This window comes from Scyliorhinus canicula, chromosome 11 (genome assembly GCF_902713615.1).
Source record: "Scyliorhinus canicula chromosome 11, sScyCan1.1, whole genome shotgun sequence".
Lineage (NCBI taxonomy): Eukaryota > Metazoa > Chordata > Chondrichthyes > Carcharhiniformes > Scyliorhinidae > Scyliorhinus > Scyliorhinus canicula.
Genome location: NC_052156.1, coordinates 44,476,699 through 44,496,278, shown reverse-complemented (window position 1 = coordinate 44,496,278; position 19,580 = coordinate 44,476,699). Strand labels below are relative to the sequence as shown.

The window sequence follows — 19,580 nt, the reverse complement described above, 5'->3', positions numbered from 1 at the left end:
CTGTCTTGTAATGCAGAACAAGGCAGCAGTGCGGGTTCAATTCCCGTAAAGGCCTCCCCGAACGGGCGCCAGAATGTGGCGACTAGGGGCTTTTCACAGTAACTTCATTAAAGCCTACTTGATTTGATTTGATTTGATTTATTATTGTCATATGTATTAGTATACAGTGATAAGTATTGTTTCTCGCATGCTGTACAAATAATGCATACCATACATAAGGAAGGAGATACTGCAGAATATAATGTTATAGTTAGAGCAAGGTATAGAGAAAAGACCAACTTAATACGAGGTAGGTCCATTCAAAAGTCTGATGGCAGTAGGGAAGAAGCTGTTCTTGAGTCGGTTGGTACGTGACCTCAAACGTTGGTATCTTTTTCCTGATGGAAGGAGGTGGAAGAGAGTATGTACGGGGTGCATGGGGTCCTTAATTATGCTGGCAGCCTTTCTGAGGCAGCGGGAATTATAGATAGAGTCAATGGATGAGAGGCTGGTTTCCGTGATGGACTGGGCTGCGTTCACGACCTTTTGTAGTTTCCTGCGGTCTTGGGCAGAGCAGGCTCCATACCAAGCTGTGATACAACCAGAAAGAATGCTTCCTATGGTGCATCTGTAGAAGTTGGTGAGGGTCGTAGCTGACATGCCAAATTTCCTTAGTCTTCTGAGAAAGTAGAGTCGCTGGTGGGCTTTCTAAACTATAGTGTCGGCATGGGGGGACCAAGACAGGCTTTTGGTGATCTGTACACCTAAAAACTTGAAGCTCTCGAGCTTTTCAACTTCGTTCCCATTGATGTAGCCAGGGGCATGTTCTCCACTATGCTTCCTGAAGTCGATCGTAATCTCCTTCATTTTGTTGACATTGAGGGAGAGATTATTGTCGTTGCACCAGTTCACCAGATTCACTATCTCATTCCTATACTCTGTCTCGTCGTTGTTTGAAATCCGACCCACTACGGTGGTGTCATCAGCAAATTTGAAAATGGAGTTGGAGGGGAATTGGGCCACACAGTCATAGGTGTATAAGGAGTATAGTAGGGGGCTGAGGACACAGCCTTGTGGGGCACCAGTGTTGAGGATGATCGTGGAGGAGGTGTTGTTGCCTATCTTTACTGATTGTGGTCTTTGGATTAGAAAGTTCAGGATCCAGTCGCAGAGGGAGGAGCCGAGGCCAAGGCCACAGAGTTTGGAGATAAGTTTCGTAGAAATGATGGTGTTGAAGGCTGCGCTGTAGTCGATAAATAGGAGTCTGACATAGGTGTCTTTGTTATCTAGGTGTTCCAGGTTAGAGTGCAGGGCCATGGAGATGGTGTCTCCTGTGGACCTGTTGCAGCGGTAGGCGAATTGTAGTGGATCAAGGCAATCTGGGAGGCTGGAATTGATTCGTGCCATGACTAACCTTTCAAAGCACTTCATGATGATGGATGTCAGAGCCACTGGACGATAGTCATTAAGGCACACTGCTTGACTTTGTTTTGGTACAGGGATGATGGTCATCTTCTTCAAGCAGATAGGGACCTCAGATAGTTGTAAAGAGATGTTGAGGATATCTGTGAATACCCCCGCCGGCTGATCCGTGCAAGACCTGAGAGCTCGTCCGGGTACCCCATCCGGGCCAGTGGTTTTCCGTGGGTTGACCTTCGAGAAGGCTGCTCTGACGTCTGCAGTGGTGATCTCAGATACAGTGGATGGCTCGCTCTCGCTGACCTCTTGCTCAAAGCGGGCATAGAATGCGTTGAGCTCATCAGGGCGGGGTGCGTTAGAGCCGGCGATTTTACATGTCTTCATCTTGTAGCCTGTTATGTCTTGCAGAGATTGCCATAGACGGCGGGGATCCGTGTGGCTAGCCTGGGACTCGAGCTTGGTCCGGTACAGTCTTTTGGCATCTTTGATGGATTTCTTTAGATCATATCTGGCTTTCTTGTAGAGGTCAGGGTCGCCTGACTTGAACGCCACAGATCTAAACTTCAGGAAGCAGTGAATATCCCTGTTCATCCAGGGTTTCCGGTTGGGAAACACGCGGATTTGCTTCTTTGGCACACAGCTTTCTATACACTTACTAATGAAGTCAGTTACTGTCGTGGCAAACTCGTTCAGGCTGGTCGCAGAGTTTTTAAATACTGACCAGTCCACTGACTCTAAGCAGTCCCGTAGGAGATCATCCGATTCCTCAGACCAACAATGCACAACTTTCTTTGACGGATTCTCCCGCTTCAGTTTTTGCTTATAAGCTGGGAGCAGGAGCACAGCCTTGTGGTCAGAATTGCCAAAGTGTGGGCGGGCGATAGAGCGGTAAGCATGTTTGATATTTGTGTCGCAGTGGTCCAGGATGTTTGGGCCTCTGGTGGAACAGGTGAAGTGTTGATGGTAACTTGGTAGTACGCTCTTGAGCTTGGCCTGATTGAAGTCCCCAGCTACAATGAACAAGGCCTCGGGATGTTTCGTTTCAAGGCTATTTGTGGTGGTGAATACTTCGTCCAGTGCAATTTTCACATTCACATGGGGTGGGATGTAAATTGCCGTCAGGATAACGGAGCTGAACTCCTGCGGAAGGTAGAAGGGGCTGCATTTTAGCGTCAGGTATTCCAGGTCCGGGGAGCAGAAACTCGCCAGTGTTGCTGCATCTAGGCACCAGGCGGTGTTGATTAGGTGCAGACCCCACCTCCCTTTGCCTTGCCTGAGGCCGCCGTACAGTCCATTTGGTGGATTGAGAAGTCCTCTGGTTGTAAGACACAGTCCGGTGAAGCAGGAGTGAGTCATGTCTCCGTGAAGCAGAGCACACAGCAGTCCCTCAGTTCTCTTTGAAATGTGAGTCTGGCTTTAAGTTTGTCTAGCTTGTTTTCTAGAGATTGGAAATTAGTTAGGAGTAAGCTAGGCAGAGGGGCTTTGGGGCCGCGTTATTTCACTCTCACCTGCAGGCCTGCACGTTTTCCACGTCTCCTGGAGTGACTGCTTCTTTTCGAGCCTGGGAGACGGTGAGAGTATGCAGTGCTGAGGGAATAGTTGTGTCCAATGAGGCTATTCACTCCGGTAGGTGTGTGGATGGAGGATTTGTTGCCTTGCTTGCGGTTCTTGCGTCGGTAGGTGGGTCTGCGCGGTCGAGCGTTCCGCTGTCAGGCTGCGGTTTGTCTTCACAGGTCGGTGGATGTCCAGACCACGCTCCGGCATGGATGTGGTGAAGGCCGGTAAGTGATCATTATTATTATAATTGTTACTCCTGTCTCCTTCTTTGCCTCTGGGAGTCAAGCCACACTGGCACCAAGTATCTACTGTGTGTGTTTAGAAATGGGATAGTAGCGGAACCAAAATGAAGCAGTGTGTAGATGCACTGTTCGGCCTTTGCCCCGATTTTCAGGCTGATTTGTGTTCCAGCAGCCAGAGTTTCCATCAGAAATAAGCAGGAGCCTCATGCATTGCAGTCAGTTGATGTAATTAAGTCTCCCATGCCATTTTCATCTCTGCCTGCCTGGGTGGTATGGATCTAGAGGCAGTCTTTCCCAGTGGTAATTAAAGAGATCTTGAGTTGCTGTCCCGAACTCTGATTGGGGCTTATGGAGACCTTTCAGCGGTCACTACAAGGTTTTGTACCCTAACATTGTTTGAAATGTAATGTCATTGTAGCTGTAGCTTCAACATTTGTTGCCTGCTGATCCACAGCGTGACTTTGTTTTGATCAATACTCCACTCCTTTAAGCTACTGCAGCATTCTGTGTTCACAGAATACCCCAATGAGGCTTTACCTGCCACTTCCTTGTCTGTGGAAATCTCTACCAATCAATGCCATTGCCCAGAATTCTGACCCTTCTGGGCAGAAGTATAGATGTATCACATATTGAACTAGTGTTGGTGGAACATACATAAACTATTGTTACCCCAGAACAATTTCTTCACGTTTTCAAGGAAAAAGCCAAAATATATTTCTGTGCCTTCAGATCAGTTGTTTTCATCTCCATTGACTGTGCTGGCACCTGTCATGAAAATGTGTTTGTGTCAAATAATGATTTTCAATCCCCTGGTTGAAAACCTGAATTGATTTTTAAAAAACAGACTTTTTAAACCACAGACTAAAGCTGATTTAAGATTGCAGACAAAGATAACTACCCATAGAATTGTTCAGTGCAGGAGATTTGACCCATTGCGTCTGCACCGTCTCTCTCTGAATGAGGAATTCACCTTGCGCCTTTACCCTGTGTATCCTTCCTTTTCAGTTGACAATCTAATTCCCTTTTGAATGTCTCAATTGAACTTGTCTTCACCACACACTTGGGCAGTGCATTCCAGACCCCGAATACTCGCTGCATGAATAAGTTTCTCCTCTTGTTTCTTTTGCTAATTACGTTGGATGGAATACCTTCTCGCCGGTGGATCCTCCGGTCATGCCGAAGTCCACTCCCATCACGGGTTCACCTACGACGGCAAGGGCGAGACAGGTGAATTGCCATTGACTTCGGCAGGACTGAAAGATCCTACTGGCAGCCGATGGCAATCAGCCTCTGCCGCTGGAAAACCTGCTACGCTGCCACAGGATTGCTGGAGAGTTCCGCCCTTTAAATCTGGGCACTCTAATTTTCCATATTTTCACAAGTGGGAATAGTTTCTCTCCGCCTACACTGTCCAAATCCCTCATGGTTTGGAATCCTTGTATCAAATCTCCTGTCAACCTTCTCTGCTCCAAGGAAAACAGTCCCAACATCTCCAATCTTTCTCCATTACTGAAATTCCTCATCTCTGGAACCATTCTCATGAATGTCTCCCATAATCTCGTCAATGCCTTCCCATCTTTGCTAAAATGCAGCATCCAGAACTGGATGCAATACTCCAACTAACATCTTGCCCAAGTTCAACATAATCTCTTTGCTCTTGTGCTCCAAACCCTTATTAATAAAGCCTAGGATAATGCCTACTTTATTAACTGCTCTCTCAGTCCTGTCCTGCCACTTTTAATAACTTACGCACATATACCCCTATGTTCCTCTGCTCCTGTACCCCATTTGTACCCTTTATTTTATATTGTCACTCCATGTTCTCCTTATCAAAATGGATCATTTCAAATTTCTCCAAGTTGAACTTCAGGGCAATTTCAAGTTTCATATAGTTGACCAGAATGTAAGTCTTTGGGACAGCATTACATTGGGGCTCATTCAAGTGCATTCCTTACAACACCAGGTCCCCAAGATGACAGCATACAAAGACCTCTTCAGCTGTGACACCATGGTAAGCTACCAGTTGTATACAATAAGTGTGCTGGGCAGCTGGTACGTGATCCAGAGCAAGGCCAGCAGTATGGGTTCAATTCCCGGACCTGTTGAGATTATTCTTGAAGGCCTGCCTTCTCAACCCTGCCCCTTGCCTGAGGTGTGGTGATCTCAGTTTAAAACACCACCAGTCAGCTCTCCCCCTCAAAGGTAGTCTATGGTCATCTGGGACTATGGCAACTTTACCTTACCTTTTTACATGAGACTAGACCATTCGGTACCACCAACAGCCTAGAGAAATAAGCATAAGGTCGCACAGATTACAATGCTGCACTCCTCAGCCTGTGAAATCTACTGGGACAGGACCTACCCTCATCAGCACAATGGCTCTTTTCCAGGTGGACCAGGACTGCAATTCCGACTGCAAATGCTCTGTTGCAGCCCAAACTTGGAAGCAACATGAATGATGCCCTCTTGTAATGCGGGTTGAGAAGCAAGACACATTATGATCAAGAACCCACAGATTCAGTCCTCTAACAGCTGGTCAAACACTCAGGATCCAGATCGCACTTCGCCATAACCAGTTGGCGGTGATACACGGCCATACTCTGCAAAACAATTATGTTGTAGGCATAGACAGTGCCCACTATGTATGCAACCGCTGTTACCTTCTATAGGTATCGGGACCAGCACCATCAGGTGACACAGCACTTCAGTCATCCGGCCTATGGCACAGGCCCCCTACACCAGTGGACATGCAGACTACTCAAGAGGCCAACGCAGTGAGCCCTACACCCATAAAACCTGCTGACGGAACTTTCCAGATTGGCACATTAAGGACATCAGCCAGAGAAAGACTACAACATCACCAAACGGCAAAACAACATGCTCAGGGTGCCTGAGCAAATTAAATATAAGGGGTGGGATTCTCCATAGCCCGACGCGGAAATCGAGAACAGCGATCGAGCGGAGAATGGCCCCCGACGCTGAAATCAGGGCAGCCACAGGCATGACGATTCTCCGTTCTTGGTTGGCAATTCCCCGCCCCCCCCCAAATCGGCGTCATCGGGATGTGTGGGGCGCGCAGTCACAACCCTGTCGGAGTGCCAACAGCTGGCCCACCCATGAGGCTCACCTCCAATGGACCGAGTTCCCGACAGCGCGGGCCACGTATGGTCCCAGTGATTGGGAGCCCAGTATACCGGCTGCGGACAGTGTCCAGCGCCGCCACACACAGCCAGATCCATGCCGCTGGTCAGGGGCTTCTGCTAGGGCTGGGGGAGCGGTGGGGGTTGGCCAGAAGGTGGGATGTGGGGTTGGTGTGGGCGGATATGCGGTCCTGCACGGCCAGCAACACGGTTTCCGCCACGACCGGTGCGGGTGTAGGAGTGTGCAGCTGCAGCTTGTCAGCCCTGCGCATGTGCGGCCCGGGACCTGGCGATTCTCCGGCCATTTTCCACGTGTTCCGCAGTTGTTCCATTTGGCGCCGGTGCTAGATCCTCACCGGTACCAGAATCCGTGAGGGTATTGCAACGGTTTACCCGTTGTGGAACGCCACGGATTCTCTGTTGACGCCGGCACTTTGCCTCGGGAACGAAGAATCCAGCCCCAGGTTCCAGGACTTTATTACCACTTAGCCCAGAACTGACTTTCTAATTTCCAGTTTCCTACATCAAAAAGGAAAGAGGAATTAGATACAATGGGCTATGTACCAGCTGCAACAGTTTAATTCGTGCCTCATTGTATATGTAAATAGTTATGCATTATTGGCTTGTTTAACTTTTTAAAATTATTTTTTATGTACATTTTTATTCGTTTTTTTCCATTTTTACAAGTAACGCAATAAAACCTCAAAACTGGCACTGTACAGCATAAATGCTTCTGCGTACATGAACATGGAAAAAGACAGGAGAACACCAACACAGTTTATTCAGCTTAACCATTAAACTTGGTGCCTCTCTGTAAACAGGAAAAAACAGTGTGAGGGGATTCTCCACCGCCTACCACCAGTCGCAGAGTTCCTGATATGGTGGAAGATCCCCTGTTGGGAAAAAATGGGATTGGTGCCAGTTTACGATGCTGTCCCCGCTGGTCTCAGCATCAAAGTTCACTCCCTGCACTAGCGGAAAAATAAAAATAGGTCAATAATGTGCTGAACACCGGATTTTCCATGTCTTTGTGATGCTGTGGCTCTCTGGGCCAGGATTCATGCGGGCATGGATTGGTGCAAGTATTTTCCAGCGTGGTCTGATACCATGGACTTTGTGGTGGGCCAAGGTGGTAAATCATTAAGATAGGTGCCTCCAAAGTCCATCGGAGGGTTCCCTTCCCCCAAATGCGAATCCTGCCCACCACATCCCACAGCCCCCATCAGACCCCCCACCAGACCCCCGAGCAGAGGCTCCCATCAGAATCGCTCATCAGAGACCCCTACCAGACCCTCCATCAGAGACCCCCATCAGACCCTCTATCAGACACCCCATCAGACATCCCAGAAGAGACCCCCATCAGACATTCTATCAGAGACTTCCACCAGAGCCCCCAGTAGAGACCCCAACAGACCTCCTGTCAGAGACCCCCATAACAGAGATCCCCATAACAGAGACCCCCATAACAGAGACCCCCATAACAGAACCCGCCATATCAGAAGGCTCCCATACCAGAGAATCCTCATAACAGAATCCTGCAGAACAGAGACCTCCCATAATAGAGAGTCCCCCAAACACAGAGATACCTCCCCCACCATCAATCACCTCTGGCTGGAAGCTAAAGAGCAGTCCAGGACAAAACAGTGAAAGAAATCATTGCTTTTTCACTCACCGTTCTCTTATTCCTGCCTCAGAAAGATGTCTAGAAAGCAGCAGCCCTGACTTCACAGAAAGCCAAAACCACATCACAAGGCCTCAAAACCTCTCAGATCCTTTGATTTACAAGGTTGAAATTGACAGCTTGACAGCTGTAATTGACAGCTTCCAGACAGCCAGATCTTTGGATTGTTTAGTTTAATATCCCTTCATGCCTGAATGCATCTCAAGTAGCTTGCTTTGATCATAACTGCAATGTTTAGAAACATCCAGGAGTTAAGTGGTTTCACTTCTTTTTCTCAACAGAAAGCACTTACTTGCTTTTGATGTGGTCAAAAAATAAGGTTAATGGGGGTTGTTGGGTTACTGGTATAGGGTGGATACGTGGGCTTGAGTAGGGTGATCATTGCTCGGCACAACATCGAGGGCCGAAGGGCCTGTTCTGTGCTGTACTGTTCTAATTCTAATTCTCTCGGAATCTCTCCAAATGGAGAAAATCAAATTCGCCATCCGAGGGTCAGACAACGGCTTCCACAGAACGCGGGAGCCATTCACGCAATTGTTCCGGGACCTGTTTGTGGCCAACGAACAAGCGGAAAAATAGCCAGGTAGCCAAGAATCAGGGGAAAGTCGCCAAAGCATGAGAGGGAGTAGAGGGGGGGGGGGGGGGGGGGGGGGTCAGCTAAACCTAAGACGAAACAAAGGTGAATCACAGGAGGGGGGAGAGGGAAGAGACAGGAAACGAGAGGAGAACCAGGGAGGTGGGAGTGTGGGGTGTGGGGGGGGGGTGTGGGGGTGTGGGGGGTGTGGGGGGGGTGTGGGGGGGGGTGGGGGTGGGGGGGGTGGGGGGGGTGGGGGGGGGGTGGGGGGGGATGAGGGGGGGTGAGGGGGGGGTGGGGGGGTGGGGGGGGAGGCAGGGAATGAGAGCCGGAAGGAAGGCACGGGATACAATAACGAACATGGCATCTCCAGGAGCAGGGAACGAGGAGAATAAAGACGAAAGACGGGAGGAACAGCAGAAGCTGAGGTGAGCGCAAGACCGTTCTGAGGTGAGGGCAGCGATATCCGTCCAGGAGAAGCAAGCGACAACACCAACACCAAACTCATTCGAGTATTGCCCACTGTAATTGTTACTCCGGCACCCAAATGTATATTTACCTCCCCAGTCAACAATTCTTTAACCCCAAATCAAAAAAAAAGAAATACAAAATATAAATTTACCAAGACTTTAGTTCTAAGGTGGCACTTTACATTTAACCACAAGGCGCAACAAATCCCCAAATTCTAGTACAGTACAGAGTGATCAGTATTCCACATATACAGAAAAGACCAGCAAACATTCATACAATTGGTTCAGATTGGCAATCATTGTAATCATTGTGGTCAGCATCTCCTTTCGTACGGAAAATAAAAGGGCACCAAAAAGGATAGGGATCTCAGGATAACAGTATACCAGGAGAAAGCCATGAACGCATGGCACAATGGTGCCTGGCCTCCTCCAAAGGGCAACAAAGAGAAAGCTACACAAAAAATGAGATCCCTTATGGGGAAAAAAATTATGACCTAACTCAGCCTCCTGGGACCTCCAAGAAATGGAAGGGTACCCCAGGAAGAGAGGAACAATAGGATTATGCCATCGGGGCAAGATGCTCGGCTGTGCACACTCTTGTGCACAGGAACCAGTAAGCCAATTATACCTACACCATATCAACTCTCATTCCTCGCCAGCCAATCCAGAAGCACCACTCAGGCCCCACCAACCCAGGAAGACTTTTTTAAAATAAATTCAGTTTACCCAATAATTTTTTTCCAATTAAGGGGCAATTTTAGTGTGGCCAATTCACCTACCCTGCACATCTTTGGATTGTGGGGGCGAGACCCACGCAGACACGGGGAGAATGTCCCCATGGACAGTGACCTAGGGCCGGGATTCGAACCTGGGTCCTCAATACAGTAGGCAGCAGTGCTCGCCACTCTGCCACCGTGCCATAACACCAGAAGACTTAACCTATTTTCCATCGGGGAGTCCCCGCCGCCTTGGAGAAGAATCAATAAGGCACCCACCAGCAGAGTGTCTTGGGAAGGAGTCCAATTCCTCTCCCCTCGACAAGATAAGGAAAACCCTCTTGAATTGATACAGAGCCTGTATCAGCGCATCTCCTGCCCAGATAGAGAAAGGAAACCCCAGAGAGAGAGGAACATCAGGATTAGCCCCAAGGATGCTTACATCATGCCAAGACTTACTCGCAACATGACAAACCTTACTCCTCTCCAAATCTGAGGCAGCATTCAGGTCCCTCCATCACGGAAAAGCTTAAACCACTTTCCACAAAGAAAACGCCACTGACAAGGAGAAGAAGAATCGTCAAGATGCTCGTCAACAGGATATCTTGTGGAGAAATATAATTCTCCTCCTCCCAACAGGCTAAGGGACATCTCCCCCAGAATCAAATATAACAGATCAGAGCCTGTATCAGCAGCTCACTTACCCAAATAAAGAGAGGAAGCCCCAGGCAGGAACACCAGGATTAGCCAATAGGCGTCAGACATGGTATAGCAGTGCACACTTTCGCAGAAAGGATACCAGGAACAGAGCAACATAACATCATAATAAACAGGATACTGCCCCCCCCCCCCCACTCCACTGGAGCCCAAATCTCAAGAAGGAGGACAGTCTGAAAGTCCCTATCTAAGACCACTTGGTGGAGATCTACTCCTCCATCCAGGCCAATCTGCGCCCGAGAAAAGACTCTCACAATGCTGAACTGAAGCACTCAGACTCGTACTCAGGCCCCGCAGCCTACAGGAGATTATATCCCCAGGGAAGCGTACCTCAAGAAGGAGAGCAGTCCAGAAGTCCTCAAAAGGGAGCATCTCAAGGAAGGGTGACCTGCTTCTCCACCCAACGTACCCTCCACCTGCCCCGGATAAACTCCGTTACGACTGCCCTAACCTACTCAATCCAGCGAAACTAGGATCATGCCACACTAGAATAGGGGCCGACAGGTCAAGGTTACTCACATCACTTTTATACATTGAAAAAAGCAAACTTCCCCTATCTCTAGGCATCGCAGAGGTGTCACTTAGGCCTCACCTTCAATAAAATTCCACTCATTTCCCCTCATCACAGCAACCCCAGCAACAGGACGATATGCCCAACATATATTCCATGAGCCAAGCAATCAAGTAACCACTGTCACTACTTGTGCAGCCAAGTGAATGTAAAAGACCAAGCTAAGAAAGGCTAGATATCCAAGCATTAACTGACCATGCCTGGGCACCAGTATATATTTGCCCCAACTCCAACAACGCCAGAGGCACCAACGACAAAACAAAAATGGAACTCAATCTTTTTCAGGCTACCTGCGTAGGAGATAAGGATTACTTAATCCCAAAATAACAACGGGTGCTAACGGGAGTGTTCCTCACCCACGAGGACTTATAAGGCCATAGCAACCACCTCCATACCAAACCATCTACCCACCACCCTGCTGTGGTGCTACTCATCTTATCTATAAATAAGGATCAAAAAATGTACACCCTCAGTAAAAAAAACACCGGTAAATACTGCACAACCATCTCAGCCTGATAACAGTATATCAGGCGACAAACTCCTCTGTTCTCATATAGCATGCACCCGTGTCAGAATAAAATGCAATAACTCAAAATCAACAGTGAAATCACAAGGGAGAAAAGTTCAGGATTAATGATGAACTGCGAGATAATATAACCATGCACGGAATTTGGAAAGGCCAAAGACATAACATGATTATTGAGCAACGACCAGGATCCATCCAGCATTTCATCAAAGCGTATGCACCTCTACCATGTCATCATCCCTCAGTAAAGAGACACCTTACTGTGGCAAAGACCCATTGTATCTGGCTGCCTCCAGCCCTTCTTGACAAACACTGAGGACAAGACAACCTAAGTGGTCGGGGTCTCTGACCAATGCCAGGCCTCGAAGGCTACAATGTTCTCCATAAAACTCACAATACCCAACCTTCAAATCGAGATTGTGAAAGCTTTGCTCCAGTTCTCAAATTCAGCAGGGAATCCATCCCCAGCTCCTCTCAGGAGACTGGGCTCATGGACATTCCCTCTCCAGCCCCACCTCCCTGAACCAACCAGCATGCTTGACACACCATGCAGCAGGGCCTCCAAAGACTAACGGCCATCTCCTACCAAGGAAACTGCCCTATCGACTGACAGGACTCTGTTCTCCGCTTCATCATTTCTCTTTAGGATATCTCGCAGTTCACCAATGTGAGCACCAATAATCTGTGTTGAGGAGCTGAGATCATTGTCCACAACTTCACTCACAATAGCAGCCATCACCTTGACACCAATGGCATCGCTGAAGTGTAGACCCACTCACTAGCGAAACTGCCACTACAAACCTGACTCGACCTCCGACCGCTTCAATCAAACAAGGATTTTTTTGACTTAACTTGACTCCCCATGACCAGAATATAACCAGGATCTCCTAGAGATATAGCACACATCATACATATCAGGATCGAATATTTATGGGCTGTGCATCAGGATTAAAAAAAGGATCAAATGATGAGCAGCACCAGAGCTCATGAAAACAGGAACCACTCCCTCGTTTATGACCACCCTGTTTAAATTTTATGTCACACGATGGTCTGTACCAGCTTACCAATTGCGCACACTGTTAAACATCAGGCCATTGGGTGTTCAAACCAAACAGGCAAGATGTAGACCGAATCATCATGTGAGAACATGATAACTCATCTATCTGTAACTGAAGGTAAGCATGCAGGTGCGGCAGGCGGTAAAGAAGACTAATGGTGTGTTCATTGCGAGAGGTTTTGAGTACAGGAGCAGGGATGTGTTGTTGCAATTATACAAGGCCTTGGTGAAGCCACACCTGGAATATTGTGCGCAGTTTTGGTCTCCTTTTCTGAGGAAGGATGTTCTTGCTCTCGAGAGAATGCAGCGAAGGTTTACCAGGCTGATTCCAGAGATGGTGGCACTGTCATATGAGTTGGGGTTGACGAGGTTCGGATTGTTGTCGCTGGAGTAAGAAGAATGAGGGGAGATCTCATAGAGATGTATAAAATTCTAACATGACTAACAGGGTAGATGTATGGTTCCCAATGGACAGGTTCCCCACAACGGTGCACTTGGCACAGAAAAACCTCTGCGGGGGGGGGGGGGGGCACAAGTGAGTACAGCCCCCATGGGTGAGATGCTTTTGCCCAGACACCCTGGCATTGCATGGGCACTGCCTCCTGGCACTGCTGGGGAGGTGCCAGGAGTGGGGTTCCATATCCGTAGTTGGGGGGGGGGGGGGGGGGGGGGGGGGGCTTCCATATCTATGTTGGGGGGGGGGGGCGGATCCATGATGGGGGGATGGAATTTTGTGACGTGGGGGCAGGGTTCCAAAGTGCGGGGCTGTTTATTTATTCTATTTTTATCTTTCTTACATTGGGGCTCCCTTTTCCCGATGTGGCTGGCAGGATGGGCTCATTCAGAGTCGTCCCGCCAGCCTGACATCATGGACCTACCTCCTTGCTTTCCTTTGCAGTCAGCGAGTTACACCCTGTTTATCCTGCCTGAGTCGACACTTACTCAAAAATGGAAAGATTCCACCCAATGACTGTCATGATATGCAAACATGCAGCTAGAGATAGAGATAGAGAAATACAGCACAGAACAGGCCCTTCGGCCCACGATGTTGCGCCGAACTTTTGTCCTAGGTTAATCATAGAATTTTGGACAATTTTTCATGGCCAATCCACATCAGCTTCCACATCCTTCCTAAAATGAGGCGACCAGAACTGCACACAGTACTCCAAATGTGGCCTGACCAAGGTTTTGTACAGCTGCATCATCACCTCACGGCTCTTAAATTCAATCCCTCTGCTAATGAACGCTAGCACACCATAGGCCTTCTTCACAGCTCTATCCACTTGAGTGGCAACTTTCAAAGATCTATGAACATAGACCCCAAGATCTCTCTGCTCCTCCACATTGCCAAGAACCCTACCGTTAACCCTGTATTCCGCATTCATATTTGTCCTTCCAAAATGGACAACCTCACACTTATCAGGGTTAAACTCCATCTGCCACTTCTCAGCCCAGCTCTGCATTCTATCTATATCTCTTTGAAGCCGACAACAGCCCTCCTCACTATCCACAACTCCACCAAACTTCGTATCATCTGCAAATTTACTGACCCACCCTTCAACTCCCTCATCCAAGACGTTAATGAAAATCACAAACAGCAGAGGACCCAGAACTGATCCCTGCGGTACGCCACTGATAACTGGGCTCCAGGCTGAATATTTGCCATCCACCACCACTCTCTGTCTTCTATCGGTTAGCCAGTTTGTTATCCAACTGGCCAAATTTCCCACTATCCCATGCCTCCTTAGTTTCTGCACAAGCCTACAATGGGGAACCTTATCAAATGCCTTACTAAAATCCAGGGGCACGACATTCGCCACTCTCCAATCCTCTGGTACCACCCCTGTTGACAGCGAGGACGAAAAGATCATTGCTAACGGCTCTGCAATTTCATTTCTTGCTTCCCATAGAATCCTTGGATATATCCCGTCAGGCCCGGGGGACTTGTCTATCCTCAAGTTTTTCAAAACGCGCAACACATCTTCCTTCCTGACAAGTATCTCCTCGAGCTTATCAGTCTGTTTCACACTGTCCTCTCCAACAATATGGCCCCTCTCGTTTTTGTAAATACTGAAGAAAAATACTTGTTCAAGACCTCTTCTATCTCTTCAGACTCAATACACAATCTCCCGCTACTGTCCTTGATCGGACCTACCCTCGCTCTAGTCATTCTCATATTTCTCACATATGTGTAAAAGTCCTTGGGGTTTTCCTTGATCCTAACTGCCAAAGATTTTTCATGCCCTCTCTTAGCTCTCCTAATCCCTTTCTTCAGTTCCCTCCTGGCTATCTTGTATCCCTCCAGCGCCCTGTCTGAACCTTGTTTCTTCAGCCTTATATAAGTCTCCTTCTTCCTCTTAACAAGACATTCTACCTCTCTTTTCAACCATGGTTCCCTCACTCGACCATCTCTTCCCTGCCTGACAGGGACATACATATCAAAGACACGCAGTACCTGTTCCTTGAACAAGTTCCACATTTCACTTGTGTCCTTCCCTGACAGCCTATGTTCCCAACTTCTGCACTTCAATTCTTGTCTGACAGCATTATATTTACCCTTCCCCCAATTACAAACCTTGCCCTGCTCCACGCACCTATCCCTCTCCATAACTAAAGTGAAAGTCACAGAATTGTGGTCACTACTTCCAAAATGCTCCCCCACTAACAAATCTATTACCTGCCCTGGTTCATTACCAAGTACTAAATCCAATATGGCCTCCCCTCTGGTCGGACAATCTACATACTGTGTTAGAAAAGCTTCCTGGACACACTGCACAAACACTACCCCATCCAAACTATTTGATCTAAAGAGTTTCCACTCAATGTTTGGGAAGTTGAAGTCACCCATGACTACTACCCTGTGACTTCTGCACCTTTCCAAAATCTGTTTCCCAATCTGTTCCTCCACATCTCTGCTGCTATTGGGGGGCCTATAGAAAACTCCCAACAAGGTGACTGCTCCTTTCCTATTTCTGACTTCAACCCATATTACCTCAGTAGGCAGATCCCCCTCGAACTGCCTTTCTGCAGCTGTTATACTATCTCTAATTAACAATGCCACCCCCCCCCCCCCCCCCCACCTCTTTTACCATCCTCCCTAATCTTGTTGAAACATCTATAACCAGGGACCTCCAACAACCATTTCTGCCCCTCTTCTATCCAAGTTTCCGTGATGGCCACCACATCGTAGTCCCAAGTACCGATCCATGCCTTAAGTTCACCCACCTTATTCCTGATGCTTCTTGCATTGAAGTATACACACTTCAACCCATCTCCTTGCCTGCAAGTACTCTCCTTTGTCAGTGTTACCTTCCCCACTGCATCACTACGTGCTTTGGCGTCCTGAATATCGGCTTCCTTAGTTGCTGGACTCCAGATCCGGTTCCCATTCCCCTGCCAAATTAGTTTAAACCCTCCCGAAGAGTACTAGAAAACCTCCCCCCCAGGATATTGGTGCCCCTCTGGTCCAGATGCAACCCGTCCTGCTTCTACAGGTTCCACCTTCCCCAGAATGCACTCCAATTATCCAAATACCTGAAGCCCTCCCTCCTACACCATTCCTGCAGCCACGTGTTCAACTGCACTCTCTCCCTATTCCTAGCCCCGCTATCACGTGGCACCGGCAACAAACCAGAGATGACAACTCTGTCTGTCCTGGCCTTTAACTTCCAGCCTAACTCCCTAAACTTGTTTATTACCTCCACACCCTTTTTCCTACCTACATCGTTGGTACCAATGTGCACCACAACTTCTGGCTGCTCACCCTCCTCCTTCAGGATCCTGAAGACACGATCCGAGACATCCCTGGCCCTGGCACCCGGGAGGCAACATACCTTTCGGGAGTCTCGCTCGCGACCACAGAATCTCCTATCTATTCCCCTAACCATTGAATCTCCTATTACTATTGCTTTTCTATGCTCCCCCCTTCCCTTCTGAGCCCCAGAGCCTGACTCAGTGCCAGAGACCTGGCCGCTGGGGCCTTCCCCCGGTAGGTCATCCCCCCCAACAGCATCCAAAACGGTATACTTGTTTTGAAGGGGAACGGCCACGGGGGATCCCTGCACTGTCTGCCTGTTAGTTTTCTTTCCCCTGACTGTAACCCAGCTACTCTTGTCCAGTACCTTTGGTGTGGCTACCTCCCTGTAACTCCTCTTGATAACCCCCTCTGCCTCCCGGATGATCTGAAGTTCATCCAGCTCCAGCTCCAGTTCCTTAACACGGTCTCTGAGGAGCTGGAGTTGGGTGCACTTCCCACAGGTATAGTCAGCGGGGACACCAGTGGTATCCCTCACCATCCACATCCTACAGGAGGAGCATGCAACTGCCCTAGCCTCCATCCCCTCTTACTTTACAGAATTAGCTGCCCCGTGGACCAACTGGACCTCCGCCCTCCGACTCTGCTTCCAGTCAGCTGTACTCTAAACTCCTGGCTCCCTTCACGCTCTTTGATAAATATAGGAAATGAAATGTAAGGAGCACCTTACTCCCTCCTCACCTAACTCCCTCAGTCACCAAACTCTCACTGTAGCACTCAAATGCCACAAGCTCAGCACTCCCTCAGTCACCAAACTCTCACTGTAGCACTCAAATGCCACAAGCTCAGCACTCCCTCAGTCACCAAACTCTCACTGTAGCACTCAAATGCCACAAGCTCAGCACTCCCTCAGTCACCAAACTCTCACTGTAGCACTCAAATGCCACAAGCTCAGCACTCCAGTGCAAACAAAGTCTGCACTGTAACTAGCTCCTATTTATGCTGTGACTCTAGCCTCTGAAAACTGGCCTAATGCAATTAACTAATTAACAAGCTCCAGCTGCAAGTAAGTACAAGTAGAACCCTGTTTAAAGCTGATTCAAAATTCACCTTCTTATAGACCAAACAGCAACTTTTAAGTTAATTAACTAAATAAAAGAAATACTAGACTTTAAATAAAAATGAACCCTTCTACTCCCTCAGTCACCAAACTCTCACTGTAGCACTCAAATGCCACAAGCTCAGCACTCCAGTGCAAACCAAAGCTAATGAACACATGGAATAGGACACGACCAATGAGCAGTCAGGACACTCAGGGGTGGTATCTCAATATAAAAGGGATGAGGCACTCACACCCCAGCTATTTCCACAGACCAACATCTACAGAATGAGACAGGGTGTATCCTCAGCATCACACCCCAGCACGTGTCTTAGAGCAAGGCTGGTTCAGTTAGACTGAGTTACTACATTTAGATTAGCAGAGAGTCAAATTCATTGAGAACTGTGCTAATAGTTCAATAAAACACATTGAACTCACTTCAAAGTCTGGAGCATCTTTTACTCAAAACTGCATCAAGTGGCAGCTTGTGTTATTCCAAATTACGTAACACAACAATGACTACCTATGGAATGCGAAGGACCCACATCCCCTGTGCATTGACAAATCATTAAGATAATCACCAGAGGTATTTAACTGTTGGAGTCAGATCAATCACTTGGACAACGGGACTCTAGCTAGGATAACTCTCCAAGTACCCTTGAAATATGCAGGCAGTGTATTTGAATCCCCCAAGCAGTTGGAAAAGGAAGATCCCATGACAAGGCAACCCATTTTTTATGCACATGTTTTCTCAGTGCAACTCAGGACATGCAGCTGAGAGAGAAGATTTAAGCGGGGTCCCTTCTTCCTTCCTTTCTTGCCAACCCATCTGGCAAGCTTCAAGCCCTGTTTGCTGATTGTAACCATTCAGGGGCACTCCACTCCAAACAGTAACTTCTTAAAAGAAACTCAGCCCAGCACTACTGTTTCCAGAAGAACAACCACGATCCCTGTCTTGTCAGCAGGAGGAGAGAATTTCGTGGATTTCTATCCTGGACTGACAGTGATAGATTCTGGAAATTCCTTTCACAGGTGATTAGAAGGGGAGGATTTACACAGCAAACTGAAATTAAAATTCACAATCCGATTTGACACTCACTAGATTCATCAGAACATGGATATTATCGGCCTTTGAACCTGGAAGGAATAAGGTTCGTCTCTTGTCTGTGGGAAAAGATTTTAAATGTTTTGTGTGCCAGGAAATAGAGAAGGCAAGACCAAGGAAAGATTTTAAATCAGGGATGCTAATTTCAAAATTACGGTGTTGTAGAGCTGGGAGCCGGCATGGGATAATGAGCAGAGTGGTGATGGATGTAATGGTGGCACAGTGGCACAGTGGTTAGCACTGGTGCCTCACAGCTCCAGGGGCTCGGATTCAATTCCGACCTCAGGTGATTATCTGTGCGGAGTCTGCACGTTCTCCCCGTGTCTGCATGGGTTTCCTTCGGGTGCTCCGGTTTTCTCCCACAGTCGAAAGATGTGCAGGTTAGGTGGATTGGCCATGCTAAATTGCACCTTAGTGCCCAAAAGATTAGGTTGTGTTATTGGGTTGCGGGGGCTAGAGTGCAGGCTTGAGCTTAAGTAGGATGCTCATTCCAAGGGCTGGTGCAGACATGATGGGCCAAATGGACTCCTTCTGCACTGTAAATTCTATGATTCTATGATAATTATAAGTACATAGACAGCAGGATACATATAACCCCCTTTTAACTTGACTGAAATTAATCAGCTGGTGGCAAACTGTCCAGGCATCGGCTGTGTGAGGCATGGGCGATTTTGACAATCAGACTTTATCTGGATGGCTCAGTCTGTTTAGTACCATAAAACCATTGGGACCTGGCAGGTGAGGGCACAAAGACAGGTGGCAGGATGCTTTAGCTAGGAACCATTCAGGTAAGCTGGAAGAAGGGGGCTTCGGGAAAGTGCTCCACTTGTGGGGAGTCGGGCTATGGAGTCTGGAGCAGGTTGGGCTTAAATCTTCCTTGTGGGATAGAATGAGACAAGTGAAGTTAAAAAGTTTAAAAGACTAATCCACCAGTTTGGCATGGCAAAGGAAGCTCCAACTCAGGCTCGTCTAG

At 48.1% G+C, this 19,580-nt stretch overlaps 1 pseudogene; it reads right to left on the bottom strand.

The window, feature by feature from the left end:
* Nucleotides 1-12,328, bottom strand: part of LOC119973754 — a 28,311-nt pseudogene extending 15,983 nt beyond the window's left edge.
* Between the last annotated feature and the right edge of the window lie 7,252 nt (nucleotides 12,329-19,580).